A 12,653-nucleotide genomic window follows, 5' to 3' on the forward strand; every position below is an offset into this window, starting at 1 on the left:
AGAAAAAGCCCTATGCAAAAGAGCATATAACAAACTGAGTAAGGGCTCAGGAGAAAACATCCTTATTCAAACCATACAAATAATATAGAGGCATGATTAGCATATTGAAAAAACGAGAGGAATGGCCAAACAAATAAAATGTTTTCACAAAGTCACGAGCAGCTAAATTCGTTGGCCATTGTCCTGCATTCTCGAAAACGCTACTACTTGTCCAAAATTACAGTGGTCTGTTTCAGTCTGTGGATTGTTTGTGGTGCCACGGCCCTGCACACCCAGAACAGCAGAGTCATCAGGAAACAGACACAATTGAAAACAATAGGCACATGGAAGGTTGCAGAGAACAAAAACAATGGAGAGGTACTGGTACATTGCAGCACAAACGGCAGTCAGGGGGTGGGGGGGTATAGGGGCCGGGATTTGAATGGTGCTTGGGCAGCACGTGAGTCCTGGGAAAGCTTTTTCCCACCCATTAAAAATACCAAATAATAGTCTGCACATTACAGGTTCAATCCAAGTTGTCTGAATGGCTTGGTTTGGGCATATTAGAGGTGAAACATTCCTGAGATGCTGGCTTGAACTTGAGCCACAGGGTCGTTCCACAAATGTGTTTAATTTATTTGATTTCACCTTTATTTAACCAGGTAGGCCAGTTGAGAACAAGTTCTCATTTACAACTGCGACCTGGCCAAGATAAAGCAAAGCAGTGCAACAAAAACAACAGAGTTACACATAAACAAACGTACAGTCAATAACACAACAGAAACATATATGTATAGTGTGTGCAAATGTAGAAGAGTAGGGAGGTAGGCAATAAATAGGCCATGGAAGCAAAATAATTACAATTTAGCATTAACACTGGAATGATAGATAGAGATACTGGGGTTCAAAAGAGCAAGAGGGTAAGTAATAATATGGGGATGAGATGGTTGGGTGTGCTATTTATAGATTGTACCTGTAACACAGCCAGTGATCGGTTAGCTGCTCTGACAGCTGATGCTTAAAGTTAGAGGGGGAGATATGACTCCAGCTTCAGTGATTTATGCAATTCCTTCCAGTCATTGGCTGCAGAGAACTGGAAGGAAAGGTGTCCAAAGTAAGTGTTGGCTTTGGGGGTGACCTGACCAGTGAAATATACCTGCTGGAGTGCGTGCTACGGGTGGGTGTTGCTATGGTGACCAGTGAGCTGAGATAAGGCGGGGCTTTACCTATCATAGACTTATAGATGCTGGAGCCAGTTGATTTGGCGACGAATATGTAGTGAGGACCAGCCAACGAAAGCATATAGGTCGCAGTGGTGGGTAGTATATGGGGCTTTGGATGGCACGGTGATAGGCTACATCCAGTTTGCTGAGTAGAGTGTTGGAGGCTATTTCGTCAATGCTATCGCTGAAGTCAAGGATTGGTAGGATAGTCAGTTTTATGAGGGTATGTTTAGCACCATGAGTGAAGGAGGCTTTGTTGCGAAATAGGAAGCCCATTCTAGATTTAATTTTGGAAATGAGTGCCTTTTGTGTCCCTTTGATATTTTAAGTAGATATTGTGCACAAATATTGCACTTTAAAAGCCTGTTATATTACATGAAGTGCCCTTTAATATAGATCCAATAGAAATTCAATACATGTGATTTTTAAAATGAATAAAGTGCCAAAGTTCTGCTTTTTGACATGTGCCTCTGTGCATCCTCATTTATCCCAGTTTTCACCATCATTGTAAAGCCCTAGTTATTTTGTTGGTTTGACAAAGTCATTTCTCAAGATTATAATTTTGAAATACATTTTAAGGTTTAAAGGGGGGTGGGGACTGATGGGCAACCTTGGTTGCTGCTTGGGATGTGAAGGGGTGGAAGGCATTCTTTCTTCGGGTGAGGAGAGAGGATGTGGGCGGGTGGATGGGGAGTGAGGGTGGCAATGGGTTGGAGTTATCTTTGTGCTCTTCTCTTTTATAGTTTTTTAAAAACCTGTACCCCGAAAAAAAATGCAGTTATGACTATAACTACTGTTCTCTGAAGGAGGGAAACAAGGTACAACACAGCTACAGGGGGGTTTGCGCACTATCACCCTCTACTGAAGAACATTCGAATCACGCCAGACAAGGCCAATGAATACCCTGCCTCACCGGACGTCCCGCCTTCCACAGATGATAAACCCGAGGCACGTATTAATTCCTTCAATAAAGTACCAGTCTTCACCGAGCTGGCGGCACAGGGCTGAACAGGTGTTGTAACTTGTTTTGCTCATTCAGCGAGCAGTATTTATTATCATAACTGTACGTTCCCTTTCAGTCTGTAAATTCGGCACGACACAGCAATGGGGATATGAAATCACGCCCCATGCCCACACCAGCTGACACAGAATGAAATGACACACCACCCAGAGTTCGAACCTGACAGGAACACCTGCGGTACCAGGATATTGCGCAATCGACATGCTGCCTAACAACCCTGTCCTGCCCCAGGCGTTAGCACAATGTGGGCTACACTGGGGCCAGTGACATCCAAGCTGATAAAACATCACAAAAGTGTGTGGTGATGCCCAAATCGCAGCAGCACAATTATATCCTACAGGCAACCCTTTCAACAACGCCCAAGAAGCTGCCAGAACCCTGCTGAAGTGGGCGTGTACACCGTTAGGTCATTCCTGCCATATGCCAGTGGGAGAGACGCTGCTTAAAAAAGCGCTCTACCACAAGCAGAATTAGCAAAACAGTCAAAAAGTTGATCACACAAACAGACACCCCTGGTCTGCTCAATGTAAATGCGTAACGCTTGTACCGGACACAGTGAATGTAACCTCCGCTGATCCTCAGAAGGAGGAGGAGACAAAAAGGGGAAAGTCTCAAAAGCTAGAGACCTGTAGGACATAGTCATGACCTTAGGGGTGAAGACCGTATTAGGGCGTAATGTCACCTTAGAGTCGCCAAGGGCGACCTTTATACAGGAGGAGTGAACAGATAACGTGGGGATCTCTAATGTCATAAGTCATAAGCAGAGCGGTCTTGTAGGAGGGGATCTTCAGATCCACAGACTCCATTACTTCAAAGGGGTCCTCAAACAGCACATTCAATACCTAAGACAGATCCCAAATGGGCACAAAAGGTTGATAAGAAACTGGCCTGAGACAGCACATAACTTTTAAAAAACACACCTCCAGGGGATGAGCCCCTGAAGTGGCACCATCAATTCCCAATGAAATAGCTGCCATATACACCTTCCGGGTGGGAAATGAACGTGCAACGGGAGTTGCCACGGGTCCCCAACTATAAGATGAGAGACAGAGAGCCACAAGGATCAAGGACAAGCCCTTTCGAAGTACCCTCCCCAGCGTGGACTGAATCAGCTCCACAGAAGGAAATGTGTAAAGAAGGGTCTGAGGCCACTGGTGCACGAGAGCATCCATTCCCAACGCTCAGGCCCCTTATCAAGAAAAACAGCCGACATTGTGCATTTCTCGCGATGTGTAAAGATTTACGTTGGCCTTGCCAAACATTTCCCATATCTAGGAGACCACTTAGGGGTGCAACCTCCACTCCCGAGAGCAGGCCCCACCCTGGATAGCAGAGCTGCACCCGTGTTTGGGCACCCAGGGATACTCGTTGCATTGGGCGAAGCAAGAACGCACTCCACTGAGATGGAGTCAAACAGAGACTTAACATGGGAAATCAGCATGGATGTGTGTAACACCACCTGCTCCCTCGACTCAGCCACGTAGTCCATTATCCTGAGCCCCAGACACTTCATAGGTGCCAAAACCACCTCCACAACTTTCTGTGAGAGGGATATATGGCCACATGAAAGTACACATACATCAGGTTGATGGAGGGGAACCAATCACCCGGGCGCACTGATTGTAACAACCGGCTGTACATTAGCATTCTGAATTTCTAAACCTTGATCTGCTTGTTTAGGGCACAAGTTCTAAAATGGGACACAAAGTCCTGCCCCTTTTGGGAACCAGGAAATACTGTCTGTACCAACCATACTGGGCCTCTGACTGCATAGACTCCAGGGCCGAGCCAAACAACCCCAGTAGGAGAAATCGGCTAATCCATGTACAACAGCCTGTCCCTCTCCGGAACCTACAAGAGTGAACCAAAGTCAGCCCCCATGCTTCTCCCGAGCTCTGAGACGATGCAACAGGGCATGCAAGAGACTAAATCAGCCGTAGCACGAATCTCATCTAGGAGCTCTGCGTGGGGATCCACAGAATCGTGGCCAGGTCAACAGGTAAACCTGCAGCATTGTGACTGTGTTCAGGGACCGGGCCGCCACGCCCAGTACACCGAAGGAGACGCGATATCAGATGGCTCTATATCGCCATGCTGGGAGGATAGCTCATTGGGATCAAACCACGAGCCCAGATCCAACCCCGTATCCTGCAACTCAGACTCCGCCAAGGTACAGGCACCCAGGAGAGGAACATCAAACTCAGTCCCACACGCCCTTGAGAGAGCTTGTACACAGCAGGCGATAGTGGTCGCACAAGATGGTTCGATCCAGGGCTGCCTGAGCATGCACCCAGCCAAAAACATACAAGACAACACTCATGAAGGTACAGGTACAACCCTAAAACATGGGCATCCTCATAGATATTATCCTGACCAACTTGCCCTCCAAATACACCTCTGCTGTTTTCAATCAGGATCTCAGCGATCACTGCCGAATTGCCTGCATCCGCTATGGATCCGCGGTCAAACGACTGTCAAATGGCCCCTAAAAAACTTCTGAGAGCAGGCCTTTCTAATCGACCTGGCCCGGGTATCCTGGAAGGATATTGACCTCATCCCGTCAGTCGAGGATGCCTGGTTGTTCTTTAAAAGTAGTTTCCTCACCATCTTAAATAAGCATGCCCCTTTCAAAAAATGCAGAACTAAGAACAGATATAGCCCTTGGTTCACTTCAGACCTGAGTGCCCATGACCAGCACAAAAACATCCTGTGGCGGACTGCACCGAATAGTCCCCGCGTTATGCAACTTTTCAGGGAAGTCAGGAACCAATACACGCAGTCAGTCAGGAAAGCAAAAGCTAGCTTTTTCAAAAAGAAATTTGCATCCTGTAGCTCTAACTCCAAAACGTTTTGGGGCACTGTAAAGTCCATGGAGAATAAGAGCACCTCCTCCCAGCTGCCCACTGCACTGAGGCTAGGTAACACTGTCACCACCTATAAATCCACAATAATCGAGAATTTCAATAAGCATTTCTCTACGACTGGCCATGCTTTACTCCTGGCTACCCCAACCCCGGCAAACAGCTCCGCACCCCGCGGCTACTTGCCCAAGCCTCCCCAGCTTCTCCTTCACCCAAAACCAGATAGCAGATGTTCTGAAAGAGCTGCAAAACCTCGACCCGTACAAATCAGCTGGGCTAGACAATCTGGACCCTCTCTTCCTAAAATTATCCGCCACCATTGTTGCAACCCCTATTACCAGTCTGTTCAACCTCTTTCGTATCATCTGAGATCCCTAAAGATTGGAAAGCTGCCACAGTCATCCCCCTCTTCAAAGGGGGTGACACTCTAGACCCAAACTGTTATAGACCTATATTCATTCTGCCCTGCCTTTCTAAAGTCTTCGAAAGCCAAGTTAATAAACATATCACTGACAATTTCGAATCCCACCGTACCTTCTCCGCTGTGCAATCCGGTTTTCGAGCTGGTCACAGGAACACCTCAGCCATGCTCAAAGTACTAAACGATATCATAACCTCCATTGATAAAAGACAGTACTGTGCAGCCGTCTTCATCGGCCTTGCCAAGGCTTTTGACTCTGTCAATCACCGTATTCTTATCGGCAGACTCAACAGCCTTGGTTTCTCAAATGACTGCCTCGCCTGGTTCACCAGCTACTTCTCAGACAGAGTTCAGTGTGTCAAATCGAAGGGCCTGTTGTCTGGACCTCTGGCAGTCTCTATGGGGTACCACAGGGTTCAATTCTCAGGCCGACTCTTTTCTCTGTATATATCAAAGATGTCGCTCTTGCTGCGGTTTATTCTCTGATCCACCTCTACACAGAAGACACCATTCTGTATACATCTGGCCCCTCTTTGGACACTGTGTTAACTAATCTCCAAACAAGCTTCAATGCCATACAACTGGCCTCCAACTGCTCTTAAAATGCTAGTAATACCAAATGCATGCTTTTCAACCGTTCGCTGCCCGCACCCGCCTACCCGACTAGCATCACTACTCTGGACGGTTCTGACCTAGAATATGTGGACAACTACAGATACCTAGGTGTCTGGCTAGACTGTAAACTCTCCTTCCAGACTTGTATTAAACATCTCCAATCCAAAATTAAATCTAGAATCGGCTTCCTATTTCGCAACAAAGCCTCCTTCACTCACACCAACGAACATACCTTCGTAAAACTGACTATCCTACCGATCCTCGACGATGTCATTGACAAAATAGCTTACAATACTCTACACGGCAAACTGGATGCAGTCACCAAAGCCCCTTAAAACCACACACCACTGCAACCTGTATGCTCTTGTCGTCTGGCCCCCGCTACATATTCGTCGCCAGACCCACTGGTTCCAGGTCATCTATAAGTCTATGCTAGGTAAAGCTCCAACTTATCTCAGCTCACTGGTCACAATAACAACACCCACCCATAGCACGCGCTCCAGCAGGTATATCTCGCTGGTCATCCCCAAAGCAAACACCTCCTTTGGCCACCCTTTATTCTAGTTCTCTGCTGCCAATGACTGGAACTAATTGCAAAAATCGCTGAAGCTGGAGACTTATATTTCCCTCACTAACTTTAAACATCAGCTATCTGAGCAGCTAACCGATTACTGCAGCTGTACATAGCCCATCTGTAAATAGACCACCCAATCTACCTACCTCATCCCCATATTGTTTTTATTTACTTTTCTGCTCTTTGCACACCAGTTTTTCTATTTGCACATCAACATCTGCTCATCTATCACTCTAGTGTTAATTTGCTAAATTGTAATTACTTCGCTACTATGGCCTATTTATTGCCTTACCTCCTCATGCCATTTGCACACACTGTATATAGACTTTTTTTCTAATGTGTTATTGACTGTATGCTTGTTTATTCCATGTTTAACTCTGTGTTGTTGTTTGTGTCGGACTGTTTTGCTTTATCTTGGCCAGGTCGCAGTTGTAAATGAGAACTTGTTCTCAACTAGCTTACCTAGTTAAATAAAAGGTGAAATAAAAAAAATATGAATAATTAAAAATGAATATTATTCAAAGATATGGTGAAACCGCATGACTGTGGGCAAGGTTGTGAACTCGAACCCCAGCTTAACAGCCTTTGTTCGTGCTAGTCATCTTACTTACAATCAGTTAGAGTGGCTAAACAGGCAAACGAATAACTAACACATTTGTAGGGAACTTCACAAAAATAGTTACCAAACTTTACCACAAAATGTCCAGGAGGACAAAGCATCCATTTAAGTTGGAGTAAAGCCTGGCACATCTTGCATTCCAATGTTTGTTTTTGAAGAAATGTGTGAATTGTTCTGCCCAGCTCGAGGTGAAGAGTGGAAGAATTTAATGAATGTATCCGTGCCTCGGGTTTCACCTGTGGAAGGCAGGGCTTTCAGTGATGTACTGTGTGAAGCGTGGGATCTTAAGTTAATTTCCCTTCGTAATCATCAGTCAACATGGAAGTACATTATGCTACATTGAACACATACTGTACCAAGCATCCATCATGATCCTACTGCACCAAGCATCCATCATGATCCTACTGTACCAAGCATCCATCATGATCCTACTGTACCAAGCATCCATCATGATCCCACTGTACCAAGCGTCCATCATGATCCCACTGTACCAAGCATCCATCATGATCCCACTGTACCAAGCATCCATCATGATCCCACTGTACCAAGCATCCATCATGATCATACTGCATCACTGCATCCATCATGATCATACTGCATCCATCATGATCATACTGCATCCATCATGATCATACTGCATCCATCATGATCATACTGCATCACTGCATCCACAGTTTCACCCACCTAATGTGTGTCCATGCCATAATGAAATATAATGTTGTTGGTGGCAACTATTCCTCCTGGCAAACCAACTGTCAAACAAACTGATGAGGGTCTAAGACAGAGGCAAGGCTGTTATGAGTTTGGATATAAATCCAAGATACACAAAACAAAAATGTTCATGTTCAGATGGCTAGGGCAACTAAAAGTAGCAATCAAGCGAATAATTACATCAACCAGGGTGTACAGACAATTTGACAACATCACCAAGAACCCTTGTATCCAATGTTCATAGGTATAGGCCTTTAAAATGGCAGAAATTCAAATACATTTTTAAAAATTGTTTGAGTAAATAGTGTGAATTACCAAATAATTGAATGAAATGAATGTTGCCTATTATTAGCGTGAACTGACAGGTAAATGAGAGACTCACAGAAGTAGCCTATAGCAATTACCTAAACCTTACCTAAATCAAGGCAGTTGATCAGCAATCAGTAATAGTCGAATTGTGTCCGTAACACCTGCAGATCCAACAACGGTGCTCTCCTGAAGAATATCTCAAGTGAAAAACTCATAGGCGACACCACCAAAATACCCGAAAAGAGCGCAGGACCAGAAACACTCCACCCCTTGCGCGCGAATCGCTTCCAAAAATACAGCAGAATGAAGTTAATGTTTCCTTCTTTCTGTTCCCAAAACGCCCACAGGAATCTCATACGCCTCTAAGAGCGATTCGTGCTGCTATATTATTAGATCAAATGCTCTGGACACCTGAACTGCACTTCTATTGCTGGGGACTATTGGATAAAGAACCAATGTGAAATCACCTGTGGACACCCGCTCTGAGGAATGAGCTCACAGTGACACGTGCTGTTATCAAAATAATTGCATGGGCGTGTCGGCATACAGCGAGGGTGGGCGATAATTGGGATATTACAGAATGGCCGTAGGGCCTTGCAAGTGTGTCTTGGTGCGCCATCTGCAGACAAAAAAATGGCATTAGAAAATGTAACTGATCAATGATAGGGACCACAACGACAGACAATGGGCCTACATGCCTACAGGATGGGCTGGGGTCAGAGGTTTATGAATTAATTCGAAGCCTAATTAAACAATGAAGGATTGTTGTTGGCCTGGGCGAGGATGGTAAAGCAGGTATCTAGCTCTGTGAATAGATGGGAAGCAGCATGCTTTGTGTCAAAGGGTACTGTGTCTCAGTACTAAGGGAGTTGATAGTCACGGGAGGCTAGATGATTTGCAATTGGTGTGGGATTTATTGAATAGCCTAAAGGTGCAGAGAGTAATCACAACTGCATTCATGCCATCAAGATCCAATAAAAAAATAAGAAAATATACTTTGGCTTAGTGTCATTTCACACTTACTTTAAGACATGAAAGTTCCAGGCAGACTACACTGCTCACGCAAGCCAACGAGCGTCTGCGATACCAAGGGCTAAAATAGAATCACGCGGGAAGTCCTGCCTCTCCCATCTCCTCATTGGTTTATAGAAGCACGTACCCATGTGCCATCTCCTCATTGGTTATACCCACGTGGGTGACTGAAAGGCGAAATAGCTCGGTGGCGGTAATGCACCTAATTTACGAAAGTTGCCCATCGCAATATAAAGTCAAGAGAAGAAAAAGCCTGGTAGGAGGAGAGATGACTAGAAACGATTCGGGTGACCATTTTATGTGTGGATTAATTGGTGGAGTAGAGGACCTTGTGCATTACAGGTAAAATAACAACTCAATGTTTATATCCCAGGACAAATTAGCTTGCAACAGAAAGCGAGCTAAATAGGACAAATTAGCTAGCAAGTGCAAGCTAAATAGCTAAATTGCCATAAATGTTTAAGAATTTTTGACTTGTTAGAACGTCCGTCATTAAATGAAGACCAAGGTGCAGCATGGTAGGCGTACATTATCTTTTAATTATAAATGTTCCACCAAAAACAATAAACAACTCAATGAACATAAAGCTAGGAGTGCAAGCACATGCAACAACCAAAGACAAGATCAACAACAGAAGGTGGGAAAAAGGGCTGCCTAAGTATGATCCCCAATCAGAGACAACGATAGACAGCTGCCTCTGATTGGGAACCATACTCAGCCAACAAAGAAATATAAACATAGATTTCCCACCCTACTCACACCCTGACCTACCAAATAGAGAATTTAAAGGATCTCTAAGGTCAGGGTGTGACACCTGTCCCCAAATTAATATAATTGGTTCAGAGTTTGTTTTGATATTTTAACCTGCGTGTCGTGATCGCATTTGGTGTGGTGTGGGGGGTTCTGTGTCAGTCAATCCCGAACATTTTTAAAAAATCCATCAAGCGCTATGGCTCTCATGAGGACCGCCACAGGAAAGGAAGACCTAGAATTACTTCTGCTGCAGAGGATAAGTTAATTAAAGTTATCAGCCTCAGAAATGGCAGCCCAAATAAATGCTTCACTGAGTTCTAGTAACAGATACATCTCAACATCAACTGTCACTCATTCATATATCTTTATGTACATATTCTTTATCCCCTTACACTTGTGTCTATAAGGTAGTAGTTTTGGAATTGTTAGCTAGATTACTTGTTGGTTACACTCGCACTCGTTGGTTACTACACTTGTCGCTACACTCGCATTAACATCTGCTAACCATGTGTATGTGACAAATAAAATTTGATTTGATTTGATTTGTTGAGAAGAGACTGTGTGAATCAGACCTTCATGGTCAAATTGCTGCAAAGAAACCACTACTAAAAAAAGAGGAGACTTACTTGGCCCAAGAAACACAAGCAATGGACATTAGATCGGTGGAGATCTGTCCTTTGGTCTGATGAGTCCCATTGTTAGAATTTTGGTTCCAACAGCCGTATTTTTGTGAGATGCAGAGTAGGTAAATGGATGATATCTGCATGTGTAGATCTACCGTGAAGAATGGAGGAGCAGGTGTGGGTGTGCTTTGTCAGTGACTTATTTATAATGCAAGGCACACTTAACCTGCATGGCTACCACAGCATTCATCTAAATAGTCAGTGAAACGCCCCTAATTAATATTCATCCATACTGACTGCACGAAGAGAGTGACAGCAAATCCCTACAGAAAGGCTAAAAGAAGAAATTTCACCCAGTGTGAAATGGAAGTTCTTGTAGTGGAGGTTGAAGCAAGATTTTTTTTTTCAGCAGGAGCTGAGTGTTCCACCGGGGGGGTGGTGCTGCAGCTGAGCAGGAGCTGAGTGTTCCACCGGGGGTGGTGCTGCAGCTGAGCAGGAGCTGAGTGTTCCACCAGGGGGGTGGTGCTGCAGCTGAGCAGGAGCTGAGTGTTCCACCGGGGGGTGGTGCTGCAGCTGAGCAGGAGCTGAGTGTTCCACCGGGGGGGTGGTGCTGCAGCTGAGCAGGAGCTGAGTGTTCCACCTGGGGGGTGGTGCTGCAGCTGAGCAGGAGCTGAGTATTCCACCGGGGGGGTGGTGCTGCAGCTGAGCAGGAGCTGAGTGTTCCACCGGGGGTGGTGCTGCAGCTGAGCAGGAGCTGAGTGTTCCACCGGGGGGGTGGTGCTGCAGCTGAGCAGGAGCTGAGTGTTCCACCGGGGGGGTGGTGCTGCAGCTGAGCAGGAGCTGAGTGTTCCACCGGGATGGTGGTGCTGCAGCTGAGCAGGAGCTGAGTGTTCCACCGGGGGGTGGTGCTGCAGCTGAGCAGGAGCTGAGTGTTCCACCAGGGGGGTGGTGCTGCAGCTGAGCAGGAGCTGAGTGTTCCACCGGGGGGGTGGTGCTGCAGCTGAGCAGGAGCTGAGTGTTCCACCGGGGGGTGGGTGCTGCAGCTGAGCAGGAGCTGAGTGTTCCACCGGGGGGGGGGTGCTGCAGCTGAGCAGGAGCTGAGTGTTCCACCGGGGGGGTGCTGCAGCTGAGCAGGAGCTGAGTGCGCCCAGCCCCGGGATCTCCACTGCACCTCGTGCGTCACAACCTTCCAGCGGCCGTGTCCTCACAGATGCAGTCCTGCAAACGCATTGACGCTATTAACGAGGTTGCCAAGGAGTTGAAGTGGGACAAGCACTGCTTGGTTTCTGCAGGTGCTTCTCTGTAAAGCTGGGCCCAGTACAGCACAGATCCAAAAGAACAGCTCTTGGTAATTAGAACCGGCTCATAAGCACTCCTCATCATTGGCCAGTAAATCTTGCTGGTCTCTGAAAATTCGCTCTCTCCGAATTCTTCCATTCAAATATTCCAACAGTGCCAAAGCAACCATTGTGAGTCATTACTCATTGTAATTGCATACCTTTTTACTGTCTTACTGTTCACTTTATTATATACCAAGAGTATGCACACAATACACGCACATCTAAAGTATAGGAACGGAATTAAGAATTTATAAATATTTGGATGAGCAATGTCGTAGCGGCTTAGACTAAAATACAGTAGAATAGAAAACAGTATATACATATGAGATGAATAATGCAAAATACATGTATGTTTAAAAAAATGTAAGTGTCTAGTGTTCCATTATTAAAGTGGCAGGTGATTTCAAGTCTATGTATATAGGCAGCAGCCTCTAATGTGCTAGTGATGGCTATTTAACAGTCTGATGGCCTTGTGATAGAAGCTGTTTTTCAGTCTCTCAGTCCCAGCTTTGATACACCTGTACTGATCTCGCCTTCTGGATGATAGCAGGGTGAACAGGCAGTGGTTGTTG

General features: G+C 45.7%; 2 protein-coding genes across 3 annotated transcripts in view; one reads left to right on the forward strand and one right to left on the reverse strand.

Annotated features, from left to right (window-relative positions):
* LOC118393204 (PDZ and LIM domain protein 2-like) overlaps positions 1 to 8,829 on the reverse strand; it is a 61,284-nt gene extending 52,455 nt beyond the window's left edge. For both annotated transcript variants that reach the window (XM_035785649.2, XM_035785650.2), the window contains exon 1: positions 8,440 to 8,829. The gene's annotated coding sequence lies outside the window, so the exon portion shown is untranslated. The remainder of the gene's footprint in view (positions 1 to 8,439) is intronic.
* LOC118393200 (prolactin-releasing peptide receptor-like) overlaps positions 1 to 12,653 on the forward strand; it is a 377,063-nt gene that overhangs the window by 147,396 nt on the left and 217,014 nt on the right. The gene's annotated exons all lie outside the window — the stretch shown is intronic.

This window comes from Oncorhynchus keta, chromosome 14, assembly GCF_023373465.1.
Source record: "Oncorhynchus keta strain PuntledgeMale-10-30-2019 chromosome 14, Oket_V2, whole genome shotgun sequence".
NCBI classification, from domain to species: Eukaryota; Metazoa; Chordata; class Actinopteri; order Salmoniformes; family Salmonidae; genus Oncorhynchus; species Oncorhynchus keta.